Genomic DNA, 16,178 nt, shown 5'->3' with positions numbered 1-16,178 from the left:
GGAGCCCAACAGGTGGACGTCGTGCCCCACCTACCCGGGGAGGGTGGCAGGGTGGACGTCAGGGTGGACGTCGCGCCCCACCTGCCTGGCGAGGGTGGCAGGGTGGACGTTGTGCCCCACCTACCCGGGGAGGGTGGCAGGGTGGACGTCAGGGTGGACGTCGCGCCCCACTTGCCCGGCGAGGGTGGCAGGGTGGACGTCAGGGTGGACGTCGTGCCCCACCTACCCGGGGAGGGTGGCAGGGTGGACGTCGTGACCCACCTGCCCGGCGAGGGTGGCAGGGTGGACGTCAGGGTGGAGGTCAGGGTGGACGTCGGGCCCCACAATCGCTACCTGTGACCTTGCTTGCCCGCTGTCTTGCTTTATGTGTTTAGATCAGGGGTCGGGAACCTATGGCTCGCGAGCCAGATGTGGCTCTTTTGATGATTGCATATGGCTCGCAGATAAAACAAAATATTCTCACTTGTTTTAATCCATCCATCGATTTTTCACTGCGCATGTCCTGTTCAGGGCTGCAGGAGCAATTGTCCATTATTTTAATTGGATGATACTGGCCTACGTTTGCCGTTGCTGGGTAAAACAGGTAAACGCCCCCTTTTGAATCAGTCTGAGACTGCGTCTGCTCGGTCATTAGCTCGAAGCTAACCCTTCGACGAAGAAGATGGCGAAAAGAAAAAAAGACGACGAGTATCGTACATTTCAGGACGAATGGACCGAAGAATTCGCCTTTGTGGAGAGAGCGGGTTCTGCGGTGTGTCTAATTTGCAATGACAAAATTACATCGTTGAAACGGTCGAATGTAAAGCGGCACTTCGACACGCGCCACGCTACCTTTGCATCAAAATACCCTGCGGGAGACAGCAGAAAGAAAGCGTGCCAAGAGCTTCTGAGCAGGGTGCAAGCTAGCCAGCAGCAACTCCGCGTATGGACCCGGCAAGGTGACTATAATTCGGCTAGCTTTGCTGGTTCTTTAGCAATAGTGAGGAACGGAAAACCATTCACAGATGGCGAGTATGCTAAAACGTTCATGCTGGATGTAGCCAATGAACTTTTTGATGATCTTCCGAACAAAGACAAGATAATCAAACGGATACAAGACATGCCTCTGTCGGCAAGAACTGTTCATGATCGTACCATCGTGATGGCAAACAAAGTGGAGGAAACGCAAGTGAAGGACATAAATGCAGCGCCGTTCTTTTCTCTGGCTTTGGATGAGTCAACAGACGTGAGCCATTTGTCGCAGTTCAGCGTGATTGCAAGATATGCTGTTGGTGACACACTGCGCGAAGAAAGTCTTGCTGTTCTGCCATTAAAAGGGTCCACAAGAGGTGAGGATTTATTCAAGTCTTTCATGGAGTTTGCTCAAGAAAAAAGTCTACCTATGGATAAACTTCTCTCAGTGTGTACTGATGGTGCTCCGTGTATGGTGGGGAAAAACAAAGGATTTGTGGCGCTTCTCGGTGAACATGAAAATAGACCCATCCTAAGTTTCCATTGCATTATACACCAGGAGGCACTTTGTGCTCAGATGTGTGACAGGCAGTTTGGCGAAGTGATGTCGCTGGTCATTCGTGTGATCAACTTTATTGTTGCCCGAGCCTTAAATGATCGCCAGTTTAAAACACTGCTGGATGAAGTTGTAAATAACTATCCTGGTCTGCTTTTGCACAGCAATGTGCGTTGGTTGTCAAGAGGGAAGGTGCTTAGCCGTTTTGCGGCTTGCCTGAACGAAATCCGGACTTTCCTTGAAATGAAAGGCGTCGGGCATCCTGAGCTAGCCGACACCGAGTGGCTCCTCAAGTTTTACTATCTCGTAGATCTGACTGAACATCTGAACCAGCTCAACGTGAAAATGCAAGGCATTGGAAATACAGTGTTATCCCTTCAACAAGCTGTATTTGCTTTTGAAAACAAGCTGGAGCTTTTCATCACGGATCTTGAAACAGGTCGTTTACTACATTTTGAAAAACTGAGCCAATTTAAAGATGCATGCACAGCAAGTGAGCCCATTCAAAACCTTGATCTCCACCAGCTAGCTGGCTGCACATCCAGTCTCCTACAGTCCTTCAAAGCACGCTTTGGAGAATTTCGTGAGCACACTCGTCTTTTTAAGTTCATCACCCATCCAAACGAGTGTTCACTGAACACAGCCGACCTGAATTACATCCCTGGTGTCTCCGTCAGAGATTTTGAAGCAGAAGTGGCTGACCTGAAGGCCTCAGACATGTGGGTGAATAAGTTCAAGTCACTGAATGAAGATTTGGAAAGAATCACACGACAGAAAGCGGAGTTGGCGAGCAAGCACATGTGGACAGAAATGAAAAAACTCCAACCCGAAGACCAGCTGATTCTCAAAACTTGGAACGCGCTTCCTGTCACATACCACACACTGCAGCGTGTGAGTATTGCTGTATTGACCATGTTTGGATCTACGTACGCATGTGAGCAGTCATTCTCACATCTTAAAAACATCAAGTCCAACCTATGATCACGTTTAACGGATGAAAGCCTCAACGCTTGCATGAAGCTTAACCTCACCAAGTACCAACCCGACTACAAAGACATCAGCAAATCCATGCAGCACCAGAAGTCGCATTAATGGTGAGTGTTATAACAACATTATTTAAAAGAATAAATTCAGAGGCTTATTATACTGACATTTAGTTGAATTCACTTTTAAAATATATTATATGGCTCTCACTGAAATAAATTTCCAAATTTTTTGCTTTCATGGCTCTCTTAGTCAAAAAGGTTCCCGACCCCTGGTTTAGATGGTAGGGTGCCATTTTTGTTCACGTAGTGAAGCACTCTGTATAGGCATCTGATAGTAAATTATTGGCATTGTTTATTTTTGTGATTCTGCTATGTTAACTCATAAGATTTTTACATTGCTCTTTTTGACATTTTTTCCCCCAGTCTTAGTTTGAATTTGACATTGAATTTGTGATGTGACTACTAGCTAATTAAGTGCTAAATTACTGCACGGGACGGTTATCCACTTATGTACTGGTTCCGTTCCTCAGACCCGTTCGCATCCGGAACTGTTCGTAAGTTGTAACGCAATCATGTACCTACAATATTTAAATGTACATATAGGACAGTTTTACAAAATATGTTAAAGTTCACCAAAAGGTAAGCATTGTGAAACTCAATACTTTAATAATACTGAAAAGTAAATGAAACATTAAGTCCCTGACGTTGACTTGCTTGTCGGAAGGGGGACCACCTCCCAATTGCACACAAACACAGACACGCACACAGACACAGACACGCACACAGACACAGACACGCACACAACGACGATCCCACGTATTTAAATTTCGATTTAAAGCTTTCGTGACTGCAAGGATTAATCTTCTTTGGTTCTTTCGGTAAAGTCACGTAGAATGAGCTCTGTAGTCCCGACAGGTTTGCTCCTTTCACCTGAAGGCCACTTGTGTTGTGGCCGAAACGTCGTGAGAATTTTATTGTTTTATTTTATTATTTTATTCTCATTCTACGTGACTTTACCGAAAGAACCAAAGAAGATGATCCCACGTATCCCCAAAACAGGCTGTTGTGGCAAGTGCTGCTAGCAAGCACCGCCGATAAAGGCCGGCACGGCACACGAAGGGAGTGGGTGGTCAGCACCACGCCCGGCCGCCTTTGTCTCCCCCTAGTGGCGGTGTTTACACAGCCCCCCAGGTACAGGAACACCTTGCACTTTCGTCTGGTGAGGGACCAGAACAAGGACGAATGTAAAAACAGAGAGCCTTTATATTTAGCTTGCACATTTAATTTTGGCTGGCGAGAAACGCACATGCAAATAACGACGGTAAAACTATAACACGTACGTGCGAAACCTAACTAAACAGAAATAAAATAAACAAAAATAAACGTAAGAATAAGTAAACAAAACTTAAATAAATAAACACTATCACCACGCTTGGGGCCCATTATAAATATGTTGTGTGGTGAATGACGACTCGGAGGCAGGTTTCCAGGTAAGGGCTTCCGCCGGTTTATTAACACAAGAGAGCAATTACTGCACCAGAGGTAAGTGCCCCTTACACTGGGTCCTTCATAGGGACCCCGGGCTCTATCTGCTGCTAGCCCGGTTATCTCTGGCAATTTAGATTAAAGTGATCAGTCTAACTCTATACTACAACAAATAAATATGGCGAAACCAAAACGTATTCGAAATGACCAATATAAAGTTATAAAAACAATGTAGCAGTGATCTTAGGGGCCGTCCATGAATGACGTCACGCGCGATTTTTGGTGATTTTTGACCCCCCTCCCCCCAAGTCACACGGTGTTACAAAAAGTCAGACCCCCCCTCCTCAAATATGACGTCACAAAGCTCTGCCCCCCCCCTAAACAACTAAAACATATTCTTGGTTCTTTCGGTAAAGTCACGTTGAAGGGAAACAATTAAATATATATAAATCAATAAAATTCTCACGACGTTTTGACTGTAACACAAACAGTCATCATCAGGTGTGAAAACCAACGGCAAGAAACATTTGAAAGAAGTGGCGTTTTGTATTTATTTATTTTTAAACGTTAGCACCACGGAGAGCGATTTGACAGTTTGTTTAGAAGGACGAGTCCATCTATGTTCGGAAAAGAGGAGGGGGGAGACGAAAAATTAATGTATGCTGTCTAAAAGCCACCGTAAGCGTGAACAATCAATTAAGACCCGAAATGGTTTATCAAATCCTTCCAATGATTGCTAAGCCAGAATCCATCTTCTCGGTTGAAATTGTTTCTGTGTTTGCATATGTGGATAGCCTCATGAACGAATCTCTCATGGTAGCCCGATCGCTTGCAAAGAACCTCTGTCTTGGAGAAGTCAATGTCATGGAAGCCTACTGAATTATAACAGTGATCTGCCACGGCCGAGGTGTTGGTCCTGCCGTGTTTAAGGTCTGCTTTGTGTTCACGAATGCGGTCCGAGACATGTCGATTGGTTTCTCCAATGTAACTACTACCACAGAGGCAACTTAGTTTGTAGACACCAGGGTACTGTAAGTCCGGAATCACATCTTTTCCAGACGGAACCAGATCACGGATTTTATGTAATGTGTTGAAACGGACCTGGATCTTGTGTTTATTCAAGATTTTGGAGATCTTTTTTGTGATCCCCGCAATGTAGGGTAAAGTGATGGTTTTGAAAGGCGCCTCAAGAGGGTCCTTCTTCATGGTTTGAGTGATAGCTTTGCGGATTGTATAGTCGGAGTAACCATTAGCCTTAAGAGCTTGGTGTACGTGCTTGAGTTCACTGCCTATGTGTTCCTGGTCGGATATGCATTGGGCTCTATGGTGCAGAGTCTCGATGAGAGAATTCTTTTGTGATGGATGGTGGTGGGAATCCGGTTTCAGATAAGCATCCGTATGGGTAGCTTTCCTGTAGACAGAGTGGCTCATTGAACCATCAGGTCTCTTTTTTATTAGAACATCGAAAAAAAAGGTAGCTTGCCATCTTTTTCGACTTCCATGGTAAATCTGATGGCTGGGTGTATGGAATTGATGTGGTCGAAGAATTGGTCTAGAACAGGCCGGCCATGTGGCCAGATGACAAAAGTGTCATCCACGTACCTCTTCCATAAGGTTGGGCGCAGAGTGGCAGTCTGGATGGCGTCAGTCTCAAATTTATCCATGAAAATGTTGGCTATAACCAGAGATAGGGGGGAGCCCATTGGAGTGCCCTCAGTTTGTTTGTAGAAAGTTCCATTCCAAGTAAAGTATGTATTGGTTAAGCAGTGTCTCACCAGGGGGGGTACCTCAGTGTTTAGTCCTTGATGAACCAAGTCTTCAATGATTGCGATGGTGTCAGGTACAGGAACTTTGGTGATTACCAATCGATTATATAATTACAATACCCCTCTCCGCCTCAAATCACTGCACCTGAATGAATTAAATGATGACGTCACCCTGCTGCTGCTCTATTTAAGACCGGGAGCAAGTGGAAGGCCTCACCATTCTGGCAAATTGCCCGATGATGCTGCATGTAATTACCAGCGAAACGTCGTACTCAAATTTTTAATGATGTTGATTCACTCTTCAACACACCGGTGGGCTAAAGTAGTGAATTATTTGTCCTTTGTAAACGTGACACTTTTTTACTGATTGGCCGTGTCGGGTGGTGGAGGGTTACGACACATTTATAAATAACGCGATCTAACCCAAAAACATTTATTATGGAATCCCTGTGTATGTGTCTCATCCTGTGTGCGTGCGTCTCCTCCGCATGGGGAATGGTAGTGTAGTAGTTTGCGTGCTGCACTACGACTCCGGCGACCCGAGTTCGATCCGCGCTCACGGCCAACACCAGTGATGATTATCTGAATTGGTCCTGGGCCTCCCCTCGGTCGACTCAGCCTCAAATGAGGACCCGATGGGCTGTGTGTAAACATTGCCACTGGGGGAGACAAAGGTGGCCGGGCGTGGTGCTGACCACCCACGCCCTCGTGTACCGTTCCGGGCCTTCATAGGTGCTCACTAACAGCACTTGCCCCAACAGTGTGTTCAGGCTATACGGGGCATCTTTGGCGTAGGTATGTAGGCACTGCTGCACTACAATATCCCAATGTCTTGTTACATATTCTCCTTACACACATTACCACTTCTGATCATTTGGCATCTGGACCTGGCTTGGGCCTCTCCCAGTCCCAGTTGGTTAAGCACAATGCATCGCGTCAACTCGTACGACCAAACCACCGAGGAATTCGCCCCAATATTGCGAGGCGCTAAGCTGGGCTGGGCATGGATATTGCTTGGATGGGTGACCACCGTGCATACAATAGGTGCTACAGGCTGCTGAGGACTGCATATTTTTTAAAAAGTAATTTCTTTACCTTTCCTATACACTCATTTTCACTCTCATCGTGTTTTCGAATTATTTTTTTGTAACGTTCTGACCCACCCCGACTGGACATCTGTGAAAAATAGCTTCCATAGCTCATCAGATTCCTCCAGTATGAATACATCCATTGATTCCGACATTTTTGGCAAAGGGCAGTGCAACAAAGTTCATTGTACCGTGCTACACTCCGCTGCCTGCGCTCCCCAACGTCACCGACCCGCACTGTGCAGCGTGGTGAAGCACGGTGAAACAACTCCACTGAACCACACAGGGGTGGACACGGGCCCTCGTCCAGCAGTGTGTTGACAAAAGGACTGTACGTGTACAACGTGTCACTGTCGGTAGTGGAGTGGAGAAGCAAAGCCGACGCACTTCCTCAATAGTGTTGCTAAGCTGCCGCCCCCCACCTCGTTGTCAAGTGTCTGAGAATCCTTCTCGTGCACAGGCAGTGGGATGATGCCACAGTCTGTGAGAATGGGCCGCCTGGTTTATTCACATCCGGCCAGAACGCTGCAGTCGGGTGGCTTTTAACGCTGGCCTGGAGCAGGTGCTTGGCTTTGCTAATTCAGCACGAAACACGGGAGGGGTGATGACACGGTCGGTGTCGCCCGTTTGTCAGGAGTGGTGCTACAGTTCCATGGTCATGAGGCCCTAGATCAGTGTTGACTCATTTGCAGAGTCAGGGGATGCACTTTCGCCGACAAGTGTGAGGGCCACCGCACTGCCTGCAAGGGGGGTGTTTTCACATTTGTGTACCTAGGGGTTGTTCGGGGACGCCTGTGGCACTCCTCACAACCATTTACGGCCTTCGGCCAGGAATGTCACGAAAAAAATTGCACACGAACGACAGATTTGCGCAAGCACCCGATGCTCCGTTTTGAAGCTTTAAAATGAAACATCTTTGAATTGTATTATGTTTTGAATCAGATAATTGTATTTCTTCATTAAAAGGTTATATCATTTTATATCTGGAATAACTAAATTGAAAACGGCATTTCGTGTGAATTTCCTCTCGTCGTTAAGTAGATGGCCTTGCTGGGGGTTTGGTTCGATGCGGACTTTCACCCGCCCCTCTATAGCCCCGCCAAGCGTTGGTTGGCTGCTTGGTCCCGGTCACTTGAGGCACTTAAACCAATCCGTGCCACGTTAGTCACAATGACAAAATCACAGACCTAGGTGTTTATATATTAGGATTGTCGGGTGGCCGCATGTCATGGGCCGCACTCCAGGGCCGCCAATGGCCCGCAATGAAGAACACTGCCCTAGATGTTCGATGATCCCTCGCATATCACCCTAAGCGCCTCCCCCCCACCATCCATTACCCTGTGACGTGGTAGCGCGTTCGCCGCTTGTTGCAGATGTTCACGGTCTGATTCCAATCGGCCGCCCTGGTTATTACTCCCGGTGTTTAACCACCAAATATACCTGGCGTCTGCTTCGCAGTGGATGTTACAAGACCCTGTGACAGGATTTTCAAGAGCAGGTCAAGCCTTATGCCGCTGTCACGGTCCAGATGTGCCAAGTTCTAAAAATGGCACCACAAATGACTCAATTGGAATTATACTTAGCATGAACCTTCTAAAAAAGAGAGACTCCTTGAGGCTTACCTTGGGTAAACAAGCATAATAATATCACAATGATACAGCCGCCCCTGTTGCGTTGGTGAAAACACAGCCCTGCACACCGACTTGTGACCCAGCAGTTGCAGGCATAATAGGGTCCTACACGTTTCCTTGGAACTCTTAAGGAAGCATTCCTCTACACTTTATTCCTAGACGAACAGAAATTGAATGCTGCCACTGTGGTGTAATAGCAGCACGCTGCACTTGCAATCCAGATGTCGTCAGTTCGAACTCCTGGCGCGGCATTTGAAACCATTGTGCAAGTTTTTTTGTGTTAAATGCTCTGCGTCTGTCCACCCAGCAGTGTGAATGGGTAGACGATAGTTTGTCGATCAACACGTCTGATATGGCGGGGGTATAGTGTGGGCACTTCCACCTCTTCTAAGATGTCTGGCCAGCGTGGAAGAGTAGGCCAAACACCCTGTGAAGGGGTTCTCTCGAGCTATCGATGAGCACAGTTGGCTACGTACGGTGCGAAAGAAGTTCGACATACGTAGTGGAATTCCTGGCAGCATTGGTGTGATAGTGCAATTGCAGGGGCTGCATCTTTATCCATAAACGTGCGTTATGAGCAGAGGTGCCGGGAGTATTGTGCATGGAAATTTCTCCTTGAGAAGTGAGCAGAGCGCTGAGTAGATTTGAGTAGTTTTAACACGGGTAACACCCACAGCCAGCAGTCACTCGACCCTGCTAAGGGGCCCGTCCATAAATGACGTCACACACCTGGGGGGGGGGGGGGGTGTAAGAAATGTGACGTGACATCAAATTGCGCAACTTTAAATAAATACAGACAAACCGTTCTACTTAATTAAATAGACTTATTAATAAATATTCTTAGCTCTTTCGGTAAAGTCACGTTGAAGGGAAACAATAAGATATATAAAACAATAAAAATTATCACGACGTTTCGACCATAACACAAACGGTCATCACCTGATGCTACCATGATGACCGTTTGCGTTATGGTCGAAACGTCGTGAGAATTTTTATTGTTTTATATATATTTTATTATTTTATTGTTTCCCTTCAACGTGACTTTACCGAAAGAGCTAAGAATATGAATTACTGCAGTCACGAAAGCTTTAAATCAAAATTTATTAATAAATGTTGTCTCCTACAACATCAAAATGCAGCGCCACATTAAGTACGCACTACAATGACAATACTTTAAAGCGATTTGAAGCATGTTTTATATATTTTGGGGGGGGGGGGCAGAGCTTTGTGACGTCATATTTGAGGGGGGGGGTCTGACTTTTTGTGACGCCGTGTGACGAAGGGGGGGGTCAAAAATCGTCCAAAATCGCGTGACGTCATTTATGGACGGCCCCTAACCCACAAGAGCTATGTGTCCTGTGGCGCTCTGTCAGTAAGGTCTTGCCAGTAAGGCTTCGCCATCCATCTGGCCTCAAGATTGTGATGTTGGGACGACGTAAGGGGGTGATGTTGCTGTATGTGATCGCAGTTGAGTAATTGTTCAGGTAATTTTTCAGCATTGGGGATGTCTTGGCCGACACCTGTTTTATCGTGTGCCTTTTGTTTTGTTGATTTAAGAGGAAACCAGAGAGCCCGGAGGAAACCTGTGTGGAACAGAGGGAGAACATACAAACTCCTCCTCACACTCTTCAGAGCGGGGAGAATTAACAGTGGGGGGGGGGGGGAACATACAAACTCCACATACGCACAAACTTCAGAACAGGCGGAGAGCGTACAAACTCCACACAAAGGCACCCGAAATTGGAATCGAAGTCAGCCCTTTTCTTGCTGTGATGTACAAGTGTCACCACTGCACCACCCCCATCCTGCCGTCCACCATCGATGACTCAATGAACTGTGATATACCATCGCAGCGCAGTAACTGACACGCGCGGGACCTTGTGGAATGGAAACGCTGCGTGCGTGCGTGCAGGCAGGCAAGGACACGTACGTGGACCCCGTGTCCGGCTACTCCGTGTTCACGAGCCGTTCTCACTTGCTGCGTGGGAAGTGCTGCGGCTCGGCCTGCAGGCACGTACGTACGCACGCAGCGGCCAGTCGCACAGCACACGCACACGGTCCCACGGCGCGGGTGGGGAACCGTCTGGAACGCTCTTCCAATATGAGGAAGGCACTGGAGCTATGCACTTTCAAATCTAGATTGAAAATGCATGTCTTTAAAACTGATCCCTCTATTTAAGACCGCGAAACAGGAGGATTTCTCCACATTTCTGGCTGTCGCCTGGTGAGGCTGGTTGTAATTACCGGTGAAACGTCACAGTACTCGAATTGTAGATGTTGTGGCTATACTCCAACACACCGGTGTGCTGAACTAGTAACTAATTGGCACGTTTTGTTTACGTGACAAACCTTTACTAATTGGCTGTGTCAGGTGGCGGCGGGTTCAAGGACACGTTTATATTTACACGATCTAACCCCAAAAAAAACTCTTAATGGCTCTTTAAAACTGCTTGTTGTGTTTAGTTTGTTGTCCTTCCCCCGCACCTCCGATGAGCACGGTTGGCTACGTACGGTGCGTGAATGACGTTCAACATGCGTCTCCTCTCCGAGGGCCAGAGGCGACTCTCACATACCCCCGGTTGGGCACAGAATCAGAATGTTTATTTATTCATGGGAAAAAAATCCGATGAGCTATGAAGCTCTTTTTCACACTGTCCTGTATTCGCGCACACCATTGATTTATCCAATGATCACGGCAGCAGTAGGAACGCGCGCGAAAAGTAACGCACGTGGCGACCAAGTTGCTGTGTCATCACCATTCTATTCGAGCAGTGGTTCTTCACCATTACTGCAGTCTTCTACTTCTTTGGTTCTCGATGGTTAAAACTTTTGTAGTGTTAATACATGCATGGGGCTTGATGAAACAAAGTAGTGGTACTTACGTGCCCATGCTTTATTTGTGTTTACGATGATTTACCTTCTAAACAAATCTGGCCGTGTCTCGCACCCCCAGGGGGTGCGCGCACCCCAGTTGACGAACCACTGTATGCACTGGCGGAGCCAGTGGGGGGGGGGGGGGGGGGGTGGCACGTGCCCCCCCCCCCATGATCCGATCGAAATTAGGGATTTAGATCTGATCATTGGGGTTTATTAGTAATAAATCGGCATCTTGCGACCCCCCACTGCCACTGTGTAACATATGACTACGTGCCAGGGACGCTATGAGATGATAGGACAATAGACTGAGTCCATAAATGGCCTGATGCAGCATCTGTCTCCCTCGTCTCTCCCATTTCTCCACTCCTTTTCCCTCCGTTCCCTCTTATTCCCTCTTATTTCCCGAGCCGATGTGTGCTGGTGTTTGAGTACCAACCGTGTCTAAGTGTACGTGTACGATGTACGCGGACACAGGGATGTGGTTACCCTCACGTTGACACTGGCACACGGCCGCACACGCTGAAGCGGCGTCTCCCCTGCCGTCCCAGTGCCCCTTTGAGCAGGTGAATGTCAAGGACCGGCACAAGAAGAGCACCTACAACGGCTACTTCTACACATTACGACTGGAAGATTGCGGATTGCAGTCATCTTCACCAGGGCTACTGGCAGGCGGATGGTCTGGTGTGTGGCGGCTGCTCTGTGGTGCTGCGGTGTCCAGGGGCACACGGTGATAGAAGTGTCCACAGGGGTGATGTCGAAGTTGTCGTGGCCTAATTAGGCGCATGTAGGATGTACAGTGAGGGAAAAAAGTATTTCATCCCCTGCTGATTTTGTACGTTTGCCCACTGACAAAAAAACGATCAGTCTATAATTTTAATGGTAGGTTTATTTTAACAGTGAGAGACAGAATAACAACAACAAAAATCCAGAAGAACACATGTTAAAAATGTTAGAAATTGATTTGCATTTTAATGAGGGAAATAAGTATTTGACCCCTCACGTCTCCAGCGCCATGCCGCCGCAGCAGCATGGCGCTGGAGACGTGAGGGGAGACCCCGGCCAGAGACATGGGCTCCAGGCTCAGGTACAGAGACTCCAGATTCAGGTACAGAGACTCCAGACTCAGGTACAGGGACTCAAGATTCAGATACAGAGAATCCAGACTCAGGTACAGAGACTCAAGACTCAGGTACAGAGACTCCAGACTCAGGTACAGAGACTCAAGACTCAGGTACAGGGCTCCAGGCTCAGGTACAGAGACTCCAGATTCAGGTACAGAGACTCAAGACTCAGGTACAGAGACTCCAGACTCAGGTACAGAGACTCAAGACTCAGGTACAGGGCTCCAGGCTCAGGTACAGAGACTCCAGACTCAGGTACAGAGACTCCAGACTCAGGTACAGAGACTCAAGACTCAGGTACAGAGACTCCAGACTCAGGTACAAAGACTCAAGACTCAGGTACAGAGACTCAAGACTCAGGTACAGAGACTCCAGACTCAGGTACAGAGACTCAAGACTCAGGTACAGAGACTCCAGACTCAGGTACAGAGACTCCAGACTCAGGTACAGAGATTCCAGACTCAGGTACAGAGATTCCAGACTCAGGTACAGAGACTCAAGACTCAGGTACAGAGACTCCAGATTCAGGTACAGAGACTCAAGACTCAGGTACAGAGACTCCAGGCTCAGGTACAGAGACTCCAGACTCAGGTACAGAGACTCCAGACTCAGGTACAGAGACTCAAGACTCAGGTACAGGGACTCAAGACTCAGGTACAGGGACTCCAGACTCAGGTACAGAGACTTCAGACTCAGGTACAGAGACTCAAGACTCAGGTACAGGGACTCAAGACTCAGGTACAGAGACTCAAGACTCAGGTACAGAGACTCCAGGCTCAGGTATAGAGACTCAAGACTCAGGTACAGAGACTCAAGACTCAGGTACAGGGACTCCAGACGCAGGTACAGAGACTCCAGACTCAGGTACAGGGACTCCAGACTCAGGTACAGAGACTCCAGATTCAGGTACAGAGACTCAAGACTCAGGTACAGGGACTCCAGACTCAGGTACAGAGACTCCAGACTCAGGTACAGGGACTCCAGACTCAAGTACAGAGACTCAAGACTCAGGTACAGAGACTCAAGACTCAGGTACAGGGACTCCAGACCCAGGTACAGAGACTCAAGACTCAGGTACAGAGACTCAAGACTCAGGTACAGAGACTCCAGACTCAGGTACAGAGACTCAAGACTCAGGTACAGAGACTCCAGACTCAGGTACAGAGACTCCAGACTCAGGTACAGAGACTCCAGATTCAGGTACAGAGACTCCAGACTCAGGTACAGAGACTCCAGACTCAGGTACAGAGACTCCAGGCATAGGTAGAGGGCTCTGTGAAGGTTGTAGAGTCTTAAATTACAAGCATACAGCTCCGTACCCCTGCGTTCACCTTGTAAGAAATGAGTGGAAGAGATACCTCCTAAGAACCCCCTCATCAGTCACTCTCAAGACTGCATCTCCCTACAGAGTTTCCTGGGGTTTCCAAGTGAACAAATTCAAATATATTCACACACACACGTACGAAAAAAACATGGACATTATTTACAAAATATACTTTGTAAAATAGTAAGGTTGAACAAATTAACAAAGTATGGACATCTGAAATGTGAGTTTTTTAGAGGTTGGTTGATATCACGTATTCTGTGAAATGTGTAGCATTTGTTTTGGAATATTGTACCATTACAGTTCAAACAATGTTTTCTTGATATAAGACCACTTTGATCAGAATATTTATTTCGACTGGAGGAATCCGATGGGCTGGCGGAGGCAGAGCGACTGGTTGTTTTAAAGGGCAGGGCATGGGTTGACAAATATGTGGCTCTTTAAGGACTGCTGTTTCGTGACGTTGTTTATTAAGGACCCACCGTCTCGTATTCACCACACAGTGCATTTCGGCTCTTGAAATATTGAGTTTTTTGTTATCGAATTCTAAAACAAGTGGCTCGACTTGTTACTTTTTTGGTTTGCCGGCACCTGTCCTGGGGGAAGGGAGGAGGTTGTTTTCAGAATGCTCATGAAGGACACAACAACTGTGACTCCATAGAATAGCTTTGAATTAACAGCATAACGGGTCTTTCAGACTTGCTTCAACATGATTCGTTTGTTCATGCCGACATTACCGAGTGATGCGTTGTATACTGTGCTGTGTTTGCACAAAGGCCCGAACTTGTTGAAATTAAAACGGCTACGTTGGCACAGTGGGGAGGCACGGGTGACGATTCATCTGCCAGTGATCTCAATCAGTCAAAGCCATGGCACCTGGGTCTGTCCCGTGACCTGTCAGTGAGCCTTCGACACTTCACGTGGCCTCAAAGTGCAGCTAGCCTGGCACAAGCGCCGTGGTGACCTCACCTGCACTTAGTGGCGAATGGCTGCGGTTTTTCCTGTTTACGTGTTTACACGTGTGTGCGTTGACATGTGTGTGTGTGTGTTTCCACGTGGGGCGAGGGGTAAGTGTAGCGGTTAGCACGCTGCGCTTTGATTCCCGCTCACGGCCAACACCAGTGACGATTACTTGAACCGGTCCTGGGACTCACCTCGGTCGACGCAGCCTCAAATGAGTACCTGGTGCGGTGTGTAAACATCGCCACTGGGGAGACAAAGGCGTCCGGGCGTGGTGCTGGCCACTCACCCCCTCGTGTGCCGTGCCGGCCTTCATAGGTGCTCGCTAAAAGCACTTGCCCCTACAGTCTGTTAAGGCTACACGGGGGATCTTTTATCTTTATATTCTTGGTTCTTTCTGTCAAGTCACGTAGAAGGGAAACAATAAAATAATAAAAATATAAAAAAAATTAAATTCTCACGACGTGTGAAGGTTTTCACACCTGATGATGATTGCTTGTGTTGCAGTCGAAACGTCGTGAGAATTTTATTTTTTAAAAATATTTTTATTATTTTATTGTTTCCCTTCTACGTGACTTTACCGAAAGAACCAAGAATATGAATCCCTGCAGTCACGAAAGCATTAAATAAAAAATATATTTGATCTTTGTTTCCACGTTGTGTGCGCGTGTTTACGCGTCGTGGTTACACGGTGCGGAGTTCACGCGCGCACAGATCGCTTCAAAGCAAATTCCGCTGTCAGTCAGAGAGGCATCGTCTTCTTTGCGTGTAACGTTACAACATAACTCAGCAGGCAATACGCCAACCTTGTCCATACATCGCTCCCTCCACCTACCGGTTTGAAGTGTGTTTGACACATCCCATCAGCCACACGGACCTTCTGGGGGAGCGCATACTTTCAGCAGAGTTCATTCAATGCGCGTACACAATCAGTGCCGCCGCAGTTTTGAACCGCCAGGCGGCGGTGGGTGCGGTCGTTGCGTTGTGTAATAAATAATTTAAGTTTTATTATTATTATTATTACACGCTTTTTATTAACTCTGTCTATTGTTGTATCCTCAAATCTTGTAACTCAATTTTCACCCACTTCCCAATGTGGTATCGACTGCAAACTTGGTATGCTTATGTCATACTGATGACAATACTGTATTCTATCATTAAAATAAAATATATATTTTTACGAATTCTTTTTAATGTTATTTTTTTGCTTTGGTCTAATTGTCCACGCTCAACTGATGTTGGCTGTAAGCACCACAGTCCCCCTTACGTTGTGGCGAGCTTCGATTCCACTCCCTGGAGTCGTGGAGTTCTTTCAATACTAGTACGGTACATTTTATTAAAGCGTGTTTTAAAAAAAAAGTTGTTTTACTAATGTATTCTGTTTATCACTAACGGCAGACAGCCACAACAGCGCAGTGGCAGGACCCCGGGGA

Source organism: Petromyzon marinus, chromosome 24 (assembly GCF_048934315.1).
Source record: "Petromyzon marinus isolate PM22_M1 ecotype Great Lakes invasive population chromosome 24, UKy_Petmar_22M1.pri1.0, whole genome shotgun sequence".
Lineage (NCBI taxonomy): Eukaryota > Metazoa > Chordata > Hyperoartia > Petromyzontiformes > Petromyzontidae > Petromyzon > Petromyzon marinus.
Note: the sequence above shows the minus strand (reverse complement) of the source record.